Source organism: Triticum urartu, chromosome 3, assembly GCF_003073215.2.
Source record: "Triticum urartu cultivar G1812 chromosome 3, Tu2.1, whole genome shotgun sequence".
NCBI classification, from domain to species: domain Eukaryota; kingdom Viridiplantae; phylum Streptophyta; class Magnoliopsida; order Poales; family Poaceae; genus Triticum; species Triticum urartu.
The window spans coordinates 164,236,643-164,257,506 of NC_053024.1; positions in this window are offsets into that span (position 1 = coordinate 164,236,643).

Genomic DNA, 20,864 nt, shown 5'->3' on the forward strand with positions numbered 1-20,864 from the left:
GATGACCTCTGATCCTCTTCGCCGACACCTACCTCAACCCTACCAGAGCCGCTTCGTCGACGCCATCATCAACCCTACCGGAGTAGCTTCGCCTATACCATTCTCAACCCTGCTGGGGCCGCTTTGCCAACTCACAAGTCCACGGCCCCAGATATGCTTCGTCGCACCCTCGTCCAACCTACCGGAGCAGCTTTAGACGCCCCGTCCATGGCCACAGATCCACATCGTCCACACCTAAAAGGATCGAGAAGAGGTGTCTAGAGGGGGGGGGTGATTAGACCCTCAATAAGCAAAAGTAGCAGTTTTTAAGCTCTTCAAGTTGGGGTGGAGATTTAGCACAAGTTTAAGCATTCACAATACATCTCAAGCAAGCATGGCAAGAGTATATGAGTAGTGGGAAGTAAAACATGCAAGTTGCAAGAAAGTAAAGGGATGGGATTGGAGTGTGCAAACGCAATTGGAGACACGAAGATATTTGGCGTGGTTCCGATAGGTGGTGCTATCGTACATCCACGTTGGTGGAGACTTGAACCAATGAAGGGTAACGGTTGTGCAAGTCCATGAAGGGCTCCACCCACGAAGGGTCCGTGAAGAAGCAACCTTGTCTATCCCACCATGGCCATCTCCCACGAAGGACTTTCCTCACTTGGGTAGATCTTCACAAAGTAGGCGGTCTCCTTGCCCTTCCAAACTTCTTGGTTCAACTCCACAATCTTGATGGAGGCTCCCAAGTGACACCTAACCAAGTAGGAGACACTACTCTCCAAAAGGTAATAGATGGTGTTGATGATGAACTCCTTGCTCTTGTGCTTCAAATGATAGTCTCCCCAACACTCAACTCTCTATCACAGATTTTGCTATGGTGAAAAGATGATTTGACTAGAAAGCAACTTGGGGAACTAGATATCAAGATTCTTGTGGTTGGATTGGAATGTCTTGGTCTCAACACATGAGTTGGTGGTTCTCTCTCAGAAAATGAGTAGTGGAAGTGTAGGCACGTTCTGATGGCTCTCTCTTCAATAGAGAAGGAGTGGAGGGGTATATATAGCCTCCACACAAAATCTAACCGTTACACACATTTGACCCAAGTCGGTCAGACCGAATAGGTAAACTCGGTGAGACCGATTCAGTTCAAAATGTGAATGTTAGGATTCTCGGTGGGACCGATATGATCAACTCGGTGGGACCGACGTGCTAGGGTTTAGGCAAAACCTCATCTCGGTTTGACTGATTACATAAACTCGGTGAGACCAATTTCAGTAATAAGCAAACAGAGAGTTGGTCAGGCAAACTCGGTGGGGCCGATTGCATATTACGGTGACATCAAAATAATTGCAACATGCAACAGAGAGTTTGCAAGGCCATCTAAGTGAGACCAAGATTCTATCGGTGAGACCGAACTGATTAGGGTTTCTGGCAATGGCTAGGTCAAGTAAACTCGGTGGCGCCAGATGGGTCAAATCGTTGGGTCCAAGTTTAACTTTAGGTTTAGGACATATTTGGAATTTAGAAAGTGGTTGAGGGCTTTGGAGCATATCACTAAGCACTTTGAGCAAGTAGATCATTAAGCAACACCTCATCCCCTTTTAACAGTATTGGCTTTTCCTATGGACTCAATGTGATCTTGGATCACCTAAAATAGAGCTTTTGCCAATCTCTCCCTCTCCCAAACAAGTATTGTTTATTGCCACAATCCTCTCCCTCTCCCACGCAAGTGTTTCTTCATTGCGTGAGTTAATTTGACACCGGAGCAAAGTAGGTGATCCAGATTGGGGCACCAGGTGAGCAATGGAGGGGCATCGAAGCCAAATGCATCAGAATTGAATTTGGCATGTGTTTTGGCCCACTTTTGTACTACCTCGTATTTAGTGTAAACTTTTGACCATAGATTTACGTAAGAAAATGCCAATGCATGTCACCAAAAATTATACCATTTGAAAATATGTTTAAATAAGAATCCGATGATATAATTTTTAGTGACATGCATTAACATTTTGTCAGCTAAATCTATGGTCAAATTTCGATACTACAAAATACGAAGAGTAAACCAGGACGGAGGTAGTACTTTCTCTTAAGCTAACCATGGAGTTACTAGTCTAAGTTACTTGCCACTATGACTAGCCTAGGCTACTAGTAGTACAACAACAAAAAACGATGCAGGTGATCACGTGAGAAAAATACTAAAAACATTTCTTTTGGTGCAGTGCGTAGATGCATTTTTGAACACTACACTTGTCATCCTAATTTGGGAAAATTGCGAAAGAATTGAGCTACATTGTGCTTACCATTTACTAATAGGAAAGAAGTTTCACCTCGATGAGTAGCTTCTCCGTGCACGGGAAGCATGCAAGGAATCCAACAACTTGATGCAGATTGGGGCTGATAGATTTTATTGCCAATATCTTCACTGTGCGCATAGACTCGGTGAAGCTTGTGGGAATCATTTTCTGAATGAAGTTGTAAGTACATCAAGAAGAAACTAAAAAATGTGAATTTCAAGAAGACAAAGAAGGAGATGAGTGTTGTACCTGAATAATTACAGAACCTATAAGAGAGTTCGGAGAATTTGGTAGACGAGTACACCAAAGCTGTCAATTTTGGTGTGTCAATGACCCTGAATTTTTTGGACCTTCTAGTTCAGATACAAGCAATCTCTGAAGGAAAGGCGCATTATCAATGACCATAACATGGAACAGCTGGAGTGATCTCTTCCCAATTGATGCACTATTGTGGGGCCAGCCAGACACATAAATCCATCGGAGATTCGTCGAGGCAATGTGGAGGCTAATGAACCCGTGGATCTACTGAAGACGAAGGTACTCGAGCGCATTACAACTGTGGAGTAGGTGCTCCATAGCCTTCTTTGAGATGCCAACATCAAAGAGGTCGAGTTGCTTGAGTTGAGGGAGAAGAAGGGCGGGCACACCATTAATCTGGGGGAAATAGTAGGAGCTGAAGCTGGCATGGCGCAGCGTTTGTGTGAGGCGGAGCGCAGATGGCGATAGAGAGCGACATCATCCAGCTTCAAACCTGAGCTCCTCGAGCTGATGTAGGGCAGGGGATAACAACCACTCATAGAATTTGGCTTGGACCTTGCAGTTCATACTGAACATGCGGATGTTAAGGCGTCTGACTGGCCCAAGGTACGATGAAAGGATCTTGGAGGTTGCGGCCATGCGTTTGCAATCCCCATCGTTGAGGGGGGCATGGCGCCAGAGGGGGCGCCACCGCCCGGAGAGAAGGGTGGTCCGCACGACAGATTTGGTGGGTAGGAGGCCGATGATGACGAGCAACATGTCGTCGGAGAGGCTGCTGATGAAGTCCAGGCTCGCCGGATGCGGTTTTAGCTCGAGCCGCCTCCACTTGTTGGCTGCCTCGCCGTCCATTCTTAGCCGGCGGCGACGCCGGTGTACACGTGTGCTTGGTGTGTATTGTGTGCTGGGTGAGCACGAGTGCATCCTTGTGTCCATGCCGCCACGTAGTGGTGAAGTGTGCGTGAGTGCGTCCTTCATGCAGAAGAAGTGTGCCCTCAATTTACTATCATGCGGGGTGCTATCGCGAGTGGTTTCAACTTTGTTTACTTCACCGCATGTCAGATGGGCCTATAGTTTACTTATTTTCACCCAGTGCCACATGGGCCAGCATACGAATATAGAGAACACGAGCTGACAAGGCAGCATGTGGACTGGTTGAGCGGTCAACTGAACAATATACGGAGCTATACAATGACACACTGACCGTATAATCCCTCGGTATAGAGAGATCAAGTGAGAGGGGAGGCCCGTGAGAGATAGTAGAGAGCGAGAGAAAGAGCTACTCCCTCTGTTCGATAATGTAGTGCCTATATATTTTTTAAAGTCAAACTTTTGAAACTTTGACCAAGTCTATAAATAAATTACTTATATCTACAATACCAAAGATAAATGATAGTATGAAGTAAGTACATGTTGTGATGAATCTAATTATCGTTCCAGATGTAAATGTTTTTCTCCACATATACCTGGTCAACCTTTTCTGAGGTTTGACTTTTCAAAACATCCATATGTTTATGGATGTGAGATGGTACCTATCTACAGAGAGAGAGAGCGAAATAGAAACAGTGAGTGAAAAAAGTGTGTGTGCGTGTGTGAAAGAGACATGGACAACATATGACAAAGTATAGAAAAAGTGTGTGTGTCTTATGCAAACATATCACACATGCATCTTTGACAGTGGAAGCGAGGTGAGGAGATAGTGTGTGGTTGTTTGCAACTGAGAGATAAAGACCCCTACCACGTGGCCAAGAGAGGTCTGACAAACAAGGGAGAGAGGTCGAGAGAGATGTGCGGAGAAAAATGCAGACATGGGGAGGAGAGAGTGTATGTTTGTGACACAGAGATCCCCTGGAGATCGTGATGGGACTACATGGGTGGGAGATCGAGTGACAAGGTGTGTGCGTGATAGAAGATACCCTAAGAGATATCGAGGTAGACTTATGGATGGAAGGAGATAATACAGGTGTTCCTGATGGCTAGTGAGAGATAGTCATACTTAGGGGGGAGTGTGTGTGCCTATGATGGAGTGAGAGTTTATGGTACTTAGGGGGGTGCGTGTCACATAGAGAGAGAATAAGGGTGGAGAGTGTTAGACGGGTCTATGTAGCATGAGCGAGATATGTGTATGTGTGAACCAGGGAGATATAAAGTTTGAGAGAGATAGAGGAGCCCCGATACAGCTGAGTGGTGCGTCAGATAGCTGAGAGGGGTAAAGATACACTCCATTCGTTCGATAATGCAGTGCATATAAATTTTTTAGAAGTCAAACTTTCGAAACTTTGACCAGGTTTACACAAATATTATTTATACCTACAATACTAAAGATACATCATACAAAACTACATCTCATGATGAATCTAATAATATGTGTTTGCCGTTATAGATGTAAATGATTTTCTCCACATACATGGTCAAACTTTGTGATGTTTGAATTTTCAATAAATCTATATGATATGAACCGAAGATTGTGCCTAAGTCGAGAGAGATCAAGTGCGTGTGAAGGAGAATGAGTGAGTGTGCAAAAAGAGTGTGTGTGAAAGAGAGAGGGACAACAAACGATAAAATAGAGAGGGTGTGTGTGTTCATTTATTATGCAAACATATCACACATGCATCTCCGAGATACAAAAGAGAGGTGAGGAGATACACTAAGATAGCTGGTGCGTGATTGTTTGCAACAGAAAGAGACACCCCTATAGCACATGTCCAATAGAGCTCTGTCCAACAAGGGACAAAGGTCGAGAGGGACACATGGAGAAGATGGACGCACGGGGAGGGAGAGAGGGCGTGTTTGTGATAGAGAGATCCCCTCGAGATCGTGAGGGAACTATATGGGTGGGATATCGAGGGACAAGGTGTGTGTGCGATAGAAAGATGCCCCAAGAGAAATCAAGATAGACCAAGTGAGGGAAAGAGACAATGCACATGATTGTGATGGAGACTAAGTATAAGTCATATTTATCTAGGAGTGAGATTGTGTGTGCATGTGCCAACAATTGAGTGATAGACGATCATACTTAGCTAGGCATGAGATTGTGTGTGTGTGTGCATGTGAGATGGAGAGAGAACTAGGGAGAGAGAGAGAGAGTTTTAGATGGGTCTATAGAGTGCGAATGAGATATGCATGTCTATGTGTGACCCAGGGAGATGGAGAGTTTCAGAGAGAGAGGGAATAGTTCCAAGACGACAGAGTGGTGCGTGAGTGATTTACGGGCAACGAGCTAGGGAATTTGTGCGCGTACAATGAGCGCACCCAAGATATTTATCTTGGACTATAGAATTGTACATAGTGTGCTAGAGAGACCTATACATGGAGTGTGCATGCGAACTAGAAAGACCCCCCTCCCCCCCTCACACAGAGAGAGGGGGAGAGGGATCGGCAAGGTCTGTGTTTGGATGCATGTAATATAATTGAAAATTGTCGGCGAGAGAGAGAACAGGAGTCCGGCAGAAGGGGAGGTCGCGTTTATGCATCAAATACTGGTATAAACCATGTTTTGATATAAAATTGCATTCAAATATTTGAATTGGAGAAGATGTTGTCTGCTATCCACACATGTACGGAGATATACGTATCAAACAAGTTCATTAATTTGACTTTCAACATGTTCATGGAGTACTATAATACAGTACAACATGCTACTCAATTGAGGTGTTCAATTTTGGATTTAGTTCACCATTTTGACCTTGCGAACGAGCTATTTCATTGAATCAAGATATTTCATTTTGGGTTTGATTCCCCTTTTTGAGTGGGTCAACTATTTGTCATATAGGAAATCGTTACCAACAAGAATGTAAAAACACATTAGTCTCGAGTATCATCTCGCCATCTAAAAAAGAAGTGGCAAGCTAATATTTTCAAATTTGATTTGAATCGACTTGGTAAGGTAGACGTGGATGTTCGTCCTCCCAAAATTTGAATGAACCACTAAGAACCCTCTGCTTGGTGGAATTCGCACGAGAAAATAAATGGGAGACGCAAAATTACTGGCCTATGTGGGACACGCATCAATTCGCCCGTACATCAAGGGTAGGTTTGTAACTTCATCCAAGCGCGCCTTCTCCTCGGCCGAAATGACAGGTGCCAAATAATTTATAAACCATGGGCGGTAAAACACCCTCTCCTTGTCGGAAATCGCTCATGTGGACTATTTCAAAACATGCCCTCCTCGCCCGAAATCACTCGTGCCCACTATTTCAAAACACGCCCTCCTAGCCTGAAATCACTCGCACCCACTATTTCAAAACACGGCCTCCTTGCCCGAAATCTCTCGCACCAACTATTTGGGAGAAGCAAAGTAACTCTACTATCCCCGACCCTTAGTGATGCGGAGCATCCCAAGGTCATCACCATGCACCTGCCATCGTCTCACCAAGTGCCTAGCGGACGCATGACACGAGCACGTGCAAGAGCTCTTGCAACAGAGGTGACATCTCTCCTCTCACATTTCCACTTTGATGCACATGAGACATGGCTACTACCTCATATGGACATATTGTGCATACTCAGGTATCATGGAGAAGCTAAGGAGCAAGGAGAAGAAGAAGAGGAAGATGGACGTGAAGACGGAGAAGAAGAAGAAGAAGAGATGATGCAGAAGAAGCAACAGACTCCGGACGACCAGCCAGGACCGAACATCCGATGATCTCCAAGCTCCGGACGTCCGACCTAGACTAGACGTCCGACGCTTCCACACCCGAGCCAAAACTACAGACTTCCGATGCCCCACGGACGACCGACGCCCGGACGTCCGACCTCGACCAGACGTCCGACCGAAGACCACCCGAGCCGAATCTACGGACGTCCGACAGGCACCGGACTTCCGGACCCTCGCGAGCCTCAGGACGACCGGTGACTCCCAGACGTCCGACGCCTATGTGCTATTTCATGTTGGGCCGCAACCCATGTACCCCTTCGCCCCCCTCTTTTGCACTAAGACTATATATATACCTCCTATTCCTTCTAACTAGGGTTAGCAAAGGATTATCTCATATTTCGTGTGAGAGCTTTGCTCATCCACTTGGTTACCTTCTCCTCGGAGATTCGAGCATCCATCGGAGAAGATCCCCCAAGCGGATTCAAGACCCCTTTTAGGGAAGAACTCAAGACCTCCTCACGGAGAAGACTGGCTACCCTTGTATCGTCCTTAGTTGCCCGTGGATCGTGTATCTTGCCTTATGTACTCGAGGATCTAGCACATGTGTGACTTATTCATGTTGGTATAGTGTTTCCCTTTGTGCTTTTCCTCTTTCCCTCTCGTGTTCCTCGCGTTCTTCGCGGGATCCGCTCCTTTCATGAAAGATCGGACGATTAGGGTTCCACCCTACATCATCTTGGTATTAGAGCCTCGTTGATCATGATTTCACAGCCTCCCCGTTGTGTTGCTAGCCTAATTTTTGTTGTTTTTGTCCCAAATTCGAAAATTCCCCACAAAAATAGCCCCAATTTTTTGTGATTTGTTGTGTTGCTTTGTTTTGAGTGGATCTAGCTTTTTCCCCTTGTCCCCACCCTTTCCATCCACAAAATCCTACGGATTCGACGAATTTCCACATCTCCACCACGAACCCTATATGTTCATCCCGTGCCCAAATTTCGCCCAGGCACCGGACGTCCGACCCCTACCGGACGTCCGACGACCTGACGACCGGCCCAGCCCGGACGTCCGACGAACCCTGATGAAACTGAATTTTCTTTCTGTTTTGCACCACCACCGCCCCACATTTCCGCATACGCACTCCTACCACCTATACACCATCACCACTTCCGCATACCACCACCATTTCTTACCCGTTTCATACTCTGACACGTGTTGCCGCTTCGAGCTTTGAGAATTTGAGTTGTGGTTCCATATCCTTTTGTGTTTCGGCTATTTAGGTACGGTTCGACATCAACATCACCGCCGATCATCTTCACCATGGACACGTCATCAAGAACGACCACCTCGACTACATCTTGGTATTCGGTCCACCATTTTTACACCATACCATAAGCAAGAACTGTAACCTCGCCTTGGTATCGTGATACATCATTCTTGCCATTACATTGATAGCCATCATAGTCTTACTCCTTTGCGTTTCTTACCCATTGAGACTAGCCATTGAGTATTGTCGACAACGAGACTTGTGCACATTAGTGATCATACTTCCCATAGCATGCATACATCATTGTTGCATATCTTGGTATCATATCTTGTGTCACAAGGTTGTCATCGCATACACAATTGCTATCTTGGTTCATCAAGCATTGCATGAGAAGAGAGCCAAACAAGCTTTTAAGCAAAAAAGGAAAGGTAAGCAAAGAGCTTTTAAGCAAGAACCAAAGCATCATACAACATTAAGATTGTCATACTCAATCAACGTGGATCATCGCACAAAAACACCTTGCATAGAGCATACTTGGGATAGAAGTCGTTGCATTTTTGCTTAGTAGGTTGTGCACACGTCTTTGTATCGTCCTATTGTACAATCGTGCTAGCGTCTCTCTAGTGTTGTGCAACAACAGCATTTTTATGGATCCCACATTTTGGCTCATCCTTGGTTGCCCAAGCCCACTTATCTCTTTGCGTGTGTGTTTCTGTGTACACTAGATTGCTTGGTCTACTTGTTACATTGCACTCTTGCGAATCTTTTCCAACATTATTGAAGCTCACTTACAATTGCATTAAATTTTGTGCCACCATCCTAACCAAGCTCCACCATAAGCTTTTACTTGTGTAGGTGTGAGAAACAGACAAGAATTGGTACCAATTGTGCTATTTACTTGTCCAAATTGGAGTGATTATTTATTCACTTTCAACTTCGGTCAAGGTACATTTGGTATTCGTTCTTCTCTTTCTACCACTCACATTGTGTATCTTGGAATGATGGATAGGCCAGGTACTTCTACCAACCCACTCTTCATTGAGCACGACGACGACATGAACTCCTACGTCACCAAGAGCCGCCTCTTTGGTGCACAACGTGCTTTGCATCAAGAGCAACAAGCAATGAGTGAACGCATCGACAACCTCGCCGCCGACTTGCGACTCTCCGAGCAACATACAAGGGACTACTTCGACCAAAAGCTTGATGATCACAAGCTAGAGAACGATGCAAGAATGGATGAGATTTGCGCTTTGTTGCTCGACCGCTCTTCTTCCACTTACGTTGCGACACCCCGACTTCACCCTCTCCGGCTCAAGTACACCGACATCGAACACTCTACGCTGTGCCGCATGCAACGATCATCAAGAAAGCCTCGATCCTCTATGCGACACCGACTCTCAAGAGCGCCGACAATGTCAAACCCAAGAGGATTTCGTGCTAGCATGAGAACGGCAACAACAACGCCAACAAGAAGAGGAAGAGCGCGTGCGTCTACACCAAGATGCACAAGATGCCAAGGCACAACTCCAAGAACAAAAACTCCGTGAAGCTCAAGCACTTGCGGCGCAACAAGTCCTCCAGGATTCAAGTTGCGCCATAGACAACTGAGGTCGACAAGCTCGTGAACATGAAGAAGCACTTTGCAAAGAAGTTCAAGAATGAAGATTTCAAGCTCGCGTGCATCGTCAAGTTCCTCAAGTTCCTCCTTGGGCTCGACAAGCGCCTCCACAAGCTCGCCAACAACATCAAGTTCATCAAGAGCATGATGACAATGGAAATCCTCCACAACAAGAGCAACATGAGGTTGACAACCCTCCTCACCAAGAGCGACACAAGCTTCACAATCATCTACAACACAGGCATCATCATCCTGACCCCAACACAATGAGGAGCAGCGCTACGGAAATCTCAAGTTCACCTTGCCCAAGTTCAACGGAAGCAACGATCCCGAGGAGTACCTATCATGGTCATTGCAGGTCGACAAAATCTTCCGTTTCCACAACGATGAAGAAGAGAAGAAGATCGCGATGGCATCCCTTGAGTTCCAAGACTATGTCCTCATTTGGTGGGAACAAGTCATCGAGCGCCGAGAGGCAAGAGGTGAACCACCCATCACTACTTGGGCACAAATGAAGGATGTCATGAGAGCACGCTTCATGCCTACCTACTACAACCGGGACGTCTTCAAGAAACTCCAACTACTCAATCAAGGACCCAGGAGCATTGAAGAATACTACAAGGAGATGGAGATTGCCATGATAAGAGCCAACGTCACGGAAGATGATGAGCAAACTATGGCATGTTTCTTGAACGGACTCAACCATCCTATCAAGAAGATCGCCGAGTTCCAACCATACTCAAACCTCATCGAGCTAGTGCATCAAGCTACAAAGGCGGAACGTCAAGTGCAAGACGATTTCAAGTATGCCAAGTTCTCATCCAATTCCTACGGCTTCTCCAACAACCAAGCTTGAACGACTCCAACACCGTCTACCACGCCTTCTACAAGAAACGTCGACAAGTCGAGTTCCAAGAAAGCTTCGTCAACTCCAAGTCATCCTCCTACTACAAGCAACTTCAAGCCGAGAGCTTCATCATCCTCAACCCCCACCGATGAGACCGTTAAGACGAGTTCCTTCAAATGCTTCACATGCGGAGCCCGAGGCCACAAGTCCTATGAGTGCACCAACAAGCGGACCATGATCCTCAACGACAATGGAACCTACGACTCAATGAGTGAAGGAGAAATGGACACTCTTGAGCAAGTCACCATGCACCGGCAAGTGAACGATGAAGAGGAACAAGTCTATTGCGATGAAGATTCAAGTCCCGCTCTTGTTGTCTCCAAGGTCTTGAGTCTCCAACATCACCAAGAAGAAGAGAAAAGATGCCATATCTTTCACACCAAGGCCGGCATCAATGGAAGATCCATCAAGGTCATCATCGATGGAGGGAGTTGTCATAATCTCGAAAGTGAAGAACTTTGCTCCAAGCTCCAATTTCCCAAGATGAAGCACCCACATCCATACAAAGTGCAACGGCTTAGCGACTCCAGCACTATCCAAGTCGATCATCGAGTACAAGTCTCCTTCAAAATTGGTGCCTATGAAGACACCTTGGAGTGCGACGTCGTTCCAATGACCGTTTGCCACCTTCTCCTTGGACGCCCATGGCAATTTGATAGACGAGTCATCCACAACGAACGAACGAACGAACCACTACATCTTCAAGATGAAGGGCAAGGAGTACGTACTTTGTCCCATTTCTCCAAGCCAAGTTGTTGCCGACAAGCAAGCCACCCATCGTGGAGATAATAGTGAGAGAGCGAGCCACCAAAAAGAGAGTGAGCGCCACAAGCCCAAATTGAGCACCTCCACGATGAGCGAAAAGAAGAACTTAGTCCTAGTTGCCACCAAAAGTGAGATAAGAGGAGTGTGTGAGAACCCATCTAGTGTCCTACACTACGTCCTTTTGTGCAAAGACAATGCACCACAAACTAACACCTCTCACACTCTTCTTCTAGTGTTGTCTTCTCTTTCGCAGGAATTTCACGATGTTTTCCCTGATGAGCTACCTCCAGGACTACCTCCACTATGAGGCATCCAACACCGCATCGACCTCATCCGCAGAGGACCTCTTCCGAACAAAGCACCCTACCGCGTCAACCCCGAAGAAACCAAAGAAATACAAAGGCAAGTAAAACATCTCATAGACCATGGACATGTGTGTGAAAGTTTGAGCCCTTGTGCCGTCCTGGTCATTCTTGTGCCAAAACTTGATGATATGCTTGATGAACTTAGTGGTGCCACTATATTTTCAAAATTCGATCTTAACAGTGGTTACTATCAAATCCGCATACAAGAGGGTGATGAATGGAAAACCGCTTTCAAAACCAATTTTGGGTTTTATGAGTGGTTAGTCATGCCTATGGGTCTGTCGGAAGCACCGGGTACTTTTATGCATCTTATGAATCATGTTTTTCGCCCTTACATTGGTGTGTTTGTTGTGGTCTACTTCGATGATATCCTTGTTTTTAGCAAGTCTCTCAAAGAGCATGCCACCTATGTCCGAACCGTTTTACAAACTCTTCGAAAAGAGCATCTCTATGCTAATATGGAGAAAATCCTTTTTGGCATTGACAAGCTCGTTTTCTTGGGTTTTCTTGTCTCTTCCAAGGGTGTTCATGTTGATGAGTCCAAGATCAGTGCTATTAAGACTTGGCCACAACCCACCAATTTGCAACAAGTGCGTAATTTTCTTGGCCTTGCGGGTTTCTGTCGTCGCTTTGTGAAAGATTTTAGCACCATTGCTTCTCCTTTGCATGCTTTGAGCAAGAAGAATGCACCTTTTGTTTGGGGACCATCCCAAGATACCTCTTTCAATGAGCTTAAGAATTTTCCTACTCATGCTCTCGTGCTTGCTTTACCCAACTTTGACAAACCCTTTGAGATTCATTGCGATGCTAGTGGTAATGGCATAGGAGGTGTGTTAACGCAAGAGAAGCGCCCCATAGCTTAATTTAGTGAGAAACTCTCCGGCGCGCAACTCAATTACCCCATATATGACAAAGAGCTATATGCTTTAGTCCGCGTTTTGCATGAATGGGAACACTATCTTCACCCTCATGAATTTATCATTCAGACCGATCATGAAACGCTCAAGTACCTTAAGGGCCAAACCAAGTTGAACAAGCATCACGCTAAATGGAGTGAATTTATTGAGTCTTTTCCTTATGTCATCAAGTACATTAAGGGTAAGGAAAACATTGTGGCGGATGCCCTTTCCCGCACATGCATGCTTGTTAATCAATTTGAATTGGATGTCATTGGTTTTGAGCATATAAAAGACTTGTATGAGCATGACCCTACTTTTGCTACTCCTTATGCCAAGTGTTTGACGCACACCTCTTGGGAATGCTATTACATTAAACATGGATATCTTATGAGAACTAACAAACTTCGCATCCCCGAGTCTTTTCTTTGTTTGTTTCTTTTGCAGGAATCTCATGGAGGAGGCTTAATGGGGCACTTTGGACGCCACAAGACGTTCGCTACGCTCTCAAAGAACTACTATTGGCCCAAGATGTTTCGTGACGTCAACCGATTCACCAACCAATGCCCTACATGTCGCAAAGCTAAGACTAAAGCTCAATCCCATGGCCATTATATGCCTATATCAATTCCATATCAACCACGGGAAGACATTAGCATGGACTTTGTACTTGGTTTGCCTAGGACTCGAAATGGGAAGGATTCGGTATTTGTCGTTGTGGATCGTTTCTCAAAAATGGAACATTTCATTCCTTGCAACAAGATATATGATGCTTCACATGTTGCTACTCTCTTTTGTAGGGAAATATTGCATCTACACGGAGTGCCAAAGACGATTGTCTCGGACCGCGACGTCAAGTTCCTTAGCTACTTCTGGAAGACCCTATGCGCCAAGCTCGGAATCAAGCTGCTCTTCTCCACGGCATATCATCCACAAACCGACAGCCAAACGGAAGTTACCAACCTCACACACTCCACTCTACTTCGAGTACTCATCAAGAAGAACATCAAGGAATGGGAGGAGTGCCTACCTATCGCCGAGTTCGCCTACAACTGAGCAAGACACTCAACAACCGGCAACTCCCCCTTCGAGGTCGTCTACGGATTCAACCCTTTGTCCCCATTGGATATTCTCCCTGTACCACTCCAAGAGCGCATCAATTTGGACGCAAGTGCATGTGTGACTCATCTCAAGAAGGTGCATGAAGATACAAGACATACTATTGAGCGCCAAGTACAACGACTCGCGACCAAACTCAACATCAACAAGCACCCCATGGTCTTCAACACTAGTGATCTCGTGTGGCTATACCTTCGCAAGGACCGCTTTCCACAAGAATGCAAGTCCAAGCTTCGACCACAAGCGGATGGACCCTTCATGGTGCTTGCACACTACAACGAAAACGCCTACAAGATCGACATTCCACGTGACAAGTACTCCGTGAGCGACATGTTCAACGTCAAAGATCTCTCTCCCTACCATGGTGATGAAGAATTTGATCCGAGGACGGATCTTCCCTAAGGGAGGGGAGATGATGCGGAGCATCCCAAGGTCATCACCATGGACCTACCATCGTCTCACCAAGTACCTAGCAAACCCATGACACAAGCACCTGCAAGATCTCTTGAAACCGAGGTGACATATCTCCTCTCACATTTCCACTTTTATGCACATGAGACATGGCTACTACCTCATATGGACACATTGTGCATACTCAGGTATCATGGAGAAGCTAAGGAGCAAGGAGAAGAAGAAGAGGAAGATGGACGTGAAGAAGAAGAGATTATGTAGAAGAAGCTACATACTCCGGACGACCGGCCAGGACCGGACGCCCGACGATCTCCAGGCTCCGGATGTCCGACCCAGACCGGACGTCCGATGCTTCCACACCCAAGCCAAAACTACGGACTTCTGACGCCCCACGGACAACCGACGCCCGGGCGTTCGACCCCGACCAGCCGTCCGACTGAAGACCACCCGAGCCGAATCTACGGACGTCCGACAGGCACCTGACGTCTGGACCCTCGCGAACGTCCGGACGACCGGTGAGTCCCGGACATCCGACACCTGTGTGTTGTTTCATGTTGGGCCACAACCCATGTACCCCTTCACCCACCTCTTTTGCACTAAGACTATATATAGACCTCCTATTCCTTCTAGCATATATTTGTGTGAGAGCTTTGCTCATCCACTTGGTTACCTTCTCCTGGGAGATTCCAGCCTCCATTGGAGAAGATCCCCCAAGCGGATTCAAGACCCCTTTTTGGGAAGAACTCAAGACCTCCTCATGGAGAAGACCGGCTACCCTTGTATCGTCCTTAGTTGTCCATGGATCGTGTATCTTTCCTTATGTACTCAAGGATCTAGCACATGTGTGACTTATTCGTGTTGGTTTAGTGTTTCCTCTTGTGTTTTCCCTCTTTTCCCTCTCATGTTCCTCGTGTTTTTCGCGGGATCCACTCCTTTCGTGAAAGATCGGCCGATTAGGGTTCCACCCTACATCACTTAGTACATAGACCCAAGGCCATAAGACTAAAGGCAGGGGTAGAACTGTAACTCCCCCCCACATTTCAGACAAATGTGTCTGTAAGACATGGTTCCCCCTCCCAATTCCCCGTTCATACATCATGGGCGCCAAATCACTTCTCCCCGGAAGCTCCCTTCACTACTAGGGAAAAGCCTAGCAGTGGCGCGGGTTTTAGTGGTATCAGTAGCGTGGTTGGCCGCGCTACTACTACGGCGCTACAACTAAGTGGTAGTAGTAGCGCGGTCTAAACCAGCGCTACTACTAATAACTATATCAGTAGCGCAGGTCAGTCACACGCTACTATTAAGTAGTTGTAGCGCTTTTTCTGCCCCGTGTTGTTTCTATAGCTTTCAACATTTTTTGCTTCCTATTGATGTAGAACAGCACCCGTTTCAATAAACTGCAATTTTATATATACCACAATACCAGATACTCATATATAGTCCTATAGTAGTCATACAATATCATAAAGCATTAGGTACTCATATATAGTCAACAAGCATCCTCACATGAATATAACATATATGATACGCAGTACTAGGTAGTCTTACAGCCACACATATATAGCAGTTCTACTAGGTATAGTCATACAACCACACACACATATGTAGTTCTAGATGATATGGGCGACGATCATCATCCTCAAGCCTGGGCGGTGGGTGTTCCTAATAGTAATTAGGATGGTCTGTCCAACACGAAGATTCTTGCCAACAAGGAAGCTCTTCCACCCAACCGAGCTTAAGTGTGTGGGACCATCCATGTCCACGTCGTACGTACAAGTGGTGACGGAGCCCCTTGCGGTAAGGCGTATTCCAGCTGAGCCTTCTTCATCAGGCTCGATACCACAACTCACAGATAGGCTCTTTGGCAATTTTTGAATAAGGAAAACATATCAATTAATAAGTAGCCTGGCACATACTCTTGCAAATCTATTTGTACTAAGTATAGATTTCTACACTATCAAATGACATAGTACTACACATTTCTACTAAGAACGAATTCTACTAATAAGTATGGATTATCTACACTATTAACAATTCCTTGGATTCTACACTAATAAGCATGCCATCAGAGTCTTGGAACATCCCAAATTTTCAATTTGGATGTTATACATAGGTCATCATTTGGATACCATATTTTATTTGCATTTTGGTTGTGATCCTAGACATCTTAAGCAACTCAAGGACCCAACGAGACAGTTGGAGATTTCATTTATTTTCATATTTGAATTTTCTCAAATTTGAAAAGAGGATCATTTTCATTTTAATAATTTTTCTCTCCGAAATATTTCCAATATTAAAATAAATGAGAGGAGATAAAATGACTTCTACAAAATCAGAGGGAAATATTGGAGGAAAAATATTAAAATTAAATAAATATTTTATTTGGAATTTTATTGCTATTTTATATGAATTAGAAAAATATGCATTTGTCAAAACTGCATTATTAGGCCAGAAAAATGTTCACTTTGTTCCAAATATTTTATTTAGATGGTGAAAATTGCTTTTGGCATTTTTAGAATTTTTTATATTGTATTAGGATTTTTGTTTTAGGCGGAATTTATTAAAAAAAAGAGTTCGGAACGACTGGGCCGAATCCCAGCCGGCCCAGCAGCCCCGCAGGCCGCGCCGCCAACCGCCTCGTGTCGCCGTAGCCCGCACGGACTCCCTAGGAGTCCGAGCCGTGCCGCCGCCACCCGGCGCCGCACCGCTGCCCGCATCGCCGCCCCACCCCGCTGTTTGCCTCGCTGGAGCCCCGCCAGAATCCCACCTCACCGCCGCTGGGTTTTTTCGAGGAACCGGAAAAAAACCCCACTGTCCTCCGGTTTGTTTGTTGGATCGGTTAGATTGCCTTTTTCGGCTTCGCTAATTAGTGAACATTCAGCTGAACGCCTCTGTTCGTGAATGCGTTCGTTCATTCGTCTCTGCTAGCGGACGTTCATTCGTTTTTCTTTTCTTTTTATTTTATTTTTGGCCAGGGACCTATCCGCGATTATTTTTAGCAGATTAGCCCCTGATCTTCAAACGCCCATAACTTTTTAACTGTTTGCCAAAATCCAGTGAAACCAACGCCAAAATCTTCGTCTCGAAACCCTCTTTCCAGTTAACCAACTTGAACATGATTTTGACAATTTAAAATTTTTCTTTCAAGCAGATTTGAATTCGAACTTCTTAAAATCGTAGTTTCAGTTTAGTAGCTCCGATTTGATTGATTCTTTTTGGAAATCGAAGCTCTATGCTTGAGTACTTATGTGAGTTTTACCTATGCATCTATGCTTGAGTACTTATGTATGCTATTGTTTGTTTGCGATATAGTTTCCGGAGTGTGGAGCGTGCTACTATGACACTCTAGGGTTTCTAGGTCGTCAGCAAGGCAAGTAACACTTTGATCATACCCCTTATTACCCAGTTTTTATGCATTAGTTTCAACCCTCAAACATTGCATGAGTAGGATCTTCTTAACATGTGGGTTTTGGGAAGTTGATGATGAGGTAGAACCTATTGCCCCTTTTTATATCAAACCCTGGGATTTACTTCTACGTTATGCTTATATTGCTATGCTATGCTCGTAGACGTGGTTTGGTTGAGTGTATCCATGACAGATGTGAGAGTTGTTAAATAATGGTTAACTTAAGGTGGCTACTTTAATACACATCTAGGTGGATTGGTTGAGACACCCTGGAGCACCTAGTGGTTGTCTGGGCACCTGGAGCAATCCAGAGCTGTCCTGGGATATCCCGGAGTACCAGTGTGATCATCCTACGGTTTGCCTCCCAGGCTCAAAGGGATCCGAAGATTATTCATGCTGGAAACTTCCGTGTGCAGCCAAAAGCCATTATGGGCTCTGGCATAGTTGAGTAAGTTGTGGGAATCCTTTCCATGATGGGCTAGCAGACGTAGGGGATTGTAGGTGTGCCGGCCTATCTATCAGTTAAGGGGACCTCTTCGGAAAGACTGTGTCTTGGTTATCCGTTTATCAAACACCATGCAATGCAAGAAATACAATGGAGGAGATCGAGTCTTGTGGGGAAAAGTGCGCAAACCTCTGCAGTGTATATAAACTAATCATGGTTAGCCGTGTCCCCGGTTATGGACATCTTGAGTATCTGGTGTTTGAATTATTGATTTGATCTCATCACTCTTAATTAATTTTGTTGGGCTGTTAATTACTTTTAATTGGGATTGAGTTGGAGGAACCTTCTCAATGTTTTATCAACCAACTTGATAGTTAAATAAAAGATATTCCTTTGAAGTAGGGAAAAATTGGCTTTTCGCAAAAACATCAACCTTAGAGCCTCCACCAGCCATATATACATGTAGTGATAGCAGTTATTCTTGTTCATTGCTCTACAGTGTTATTTTGCCAGCATATTCCATGTGCTGGCCCGTTTCGGGCTGCAACATATTATGTTGCAGACTTTTCAGACGAAGAGTAAGGTGCGCTAGGTCGTTGTCGTGCGCTCAGCTATGCCGTTGGAGTTGATGGACTCGCTGTACCTTCAAAGCCTTTCGTTGTTATCTTATTAAATGGCCTTAAGCCATATTATTGTAATAAGTTCTCTTTTGAGACATTCGATGTAATAAGTGTGTGACTGAAACTCTATAATAAATACTTCAAGTACTATGTGTGTCAGCATTACCGATCCAGGGATGACACTTATGCACAGATATTTGACTGTTTGAGGTCGGATCACTACAAGTCTGCACTAAAGCATCTCATCGACTAGATTCCACACAGCATATCATTGGATTCTACAATAAGCATATCATCGGATTCACTAAGCATATCATCGGATAATTTGCATTTGTAAGTATAACAATAAAGCTCATATATATAGATATATCTCATCAAATTACTATAGTAAATATAACATACCATATCATGCCGGTCAACCATGGTACTTGTCAGGCGGGTCACGAATGGCACCCCGACAAAGTCATCATGTGGCGGAATTATGTCCCATAGGTTGCACACCTCCTCCTCGCTCAGCCTTATTCTTTGAGCATAGATGGCTTCATGAAGTGCGTCCTCATCATCTTCATCAAGTGGGTCCTCACCATCTTCATCATCTTCCTCCTTGTTCATATAAATGACAGCCAACTTGGGTCTTTCTGCTCTGAAGGAGAAGCTGATCAACTCACCACCAGTAATACCCACAAGGGGGGGAAGATTAATAGACAAATTCCTCACGTCCACCAATTTATTTCATAATTTTTGGAGTAGCGGAAGTATGGTTGCTCTTCAGATCATTACAGACTGTTCTGTTTCTTACAGATTCTGTCTTCATTGCATAGTTTGCCTATTTTCTATTTTCTATGGCTTATATTTCTCAATATAAATTGTAGAAATGATATGGTACAGTAGGCATTGTGTGAGAACAATTATGAATCTTGTCTTTGACAGTACCAAAGTGAATGGTTTACTCTTTATCATATTAATCTATCTCACGAAGTTCCGTTAAGTTTTGTGTGATTGAAGTTTTGAAGCTTTGCGTGAAATATCGATATGACGAGAATAAGGACTGGAAGGACCCTAAGCTTGGGAATGCCCTAGGCAACCCAAGGTAAAATTCAAGGAAGACTCAAGCGCCTAAGATTGGGGATGCCCCGGAAGGCATCCCCTCTTTCGTCTTCAAAACTATAGGTATACCCTACTCGAAGCTATATTTTTATTCGTCACATGATATGTGTTTTGCTAGGAGCGTATTTTCAATTTTACTTGCTGTTTGAATAAAATAATTGGATCTGAAATCTTGAATGAAAAAGAATCCTCCCATGGCTAGTTAATTATTTGACTACTCAATGTTCTTCACTTATATCTTTTTGGACTAGTTTGTGCTTTACTCACGTGCTTCACATATATCCTATGAGTAAATGGTTGAATAAATTGAATATCATAAATCTGAATTTATATACGTTTCATATGCTTACAACATGGGGAGTAATGACTTCACACATAATAAGTATAGGTAGTAAACTTATTGGAAGTTAGCAAATGCAATTGGTCACTTGAACAATTCATGAAAGAATATTGAAGGAAGAGAGATTTCACATATAAATATACTATCTTGGAAATCTTTTGTAATTATGAGCACTCATTAAAATATGACATGCTAAAAAGTTGATGTTGGACAAGGAAGACAACTTAATGGGTTATGTTTTCCTTTATTCGAAACGTTATATTGTCTTGGATCATCCAACATGTTGAGCTTGCCTTCCCTCTCATGCTAGCCAAATTCTTTGCACCAAGTAGAGATACTACTTGTGCTTCTGAATATCCTTAAACCCAGTTTTGCCATGAGATTTCACCATATATACCTATGGATTGAGTAAGATCCTTCAAGTAAGTTGTCATTGTCGCAAGCAATAAAAATTGCTCTTTATATAT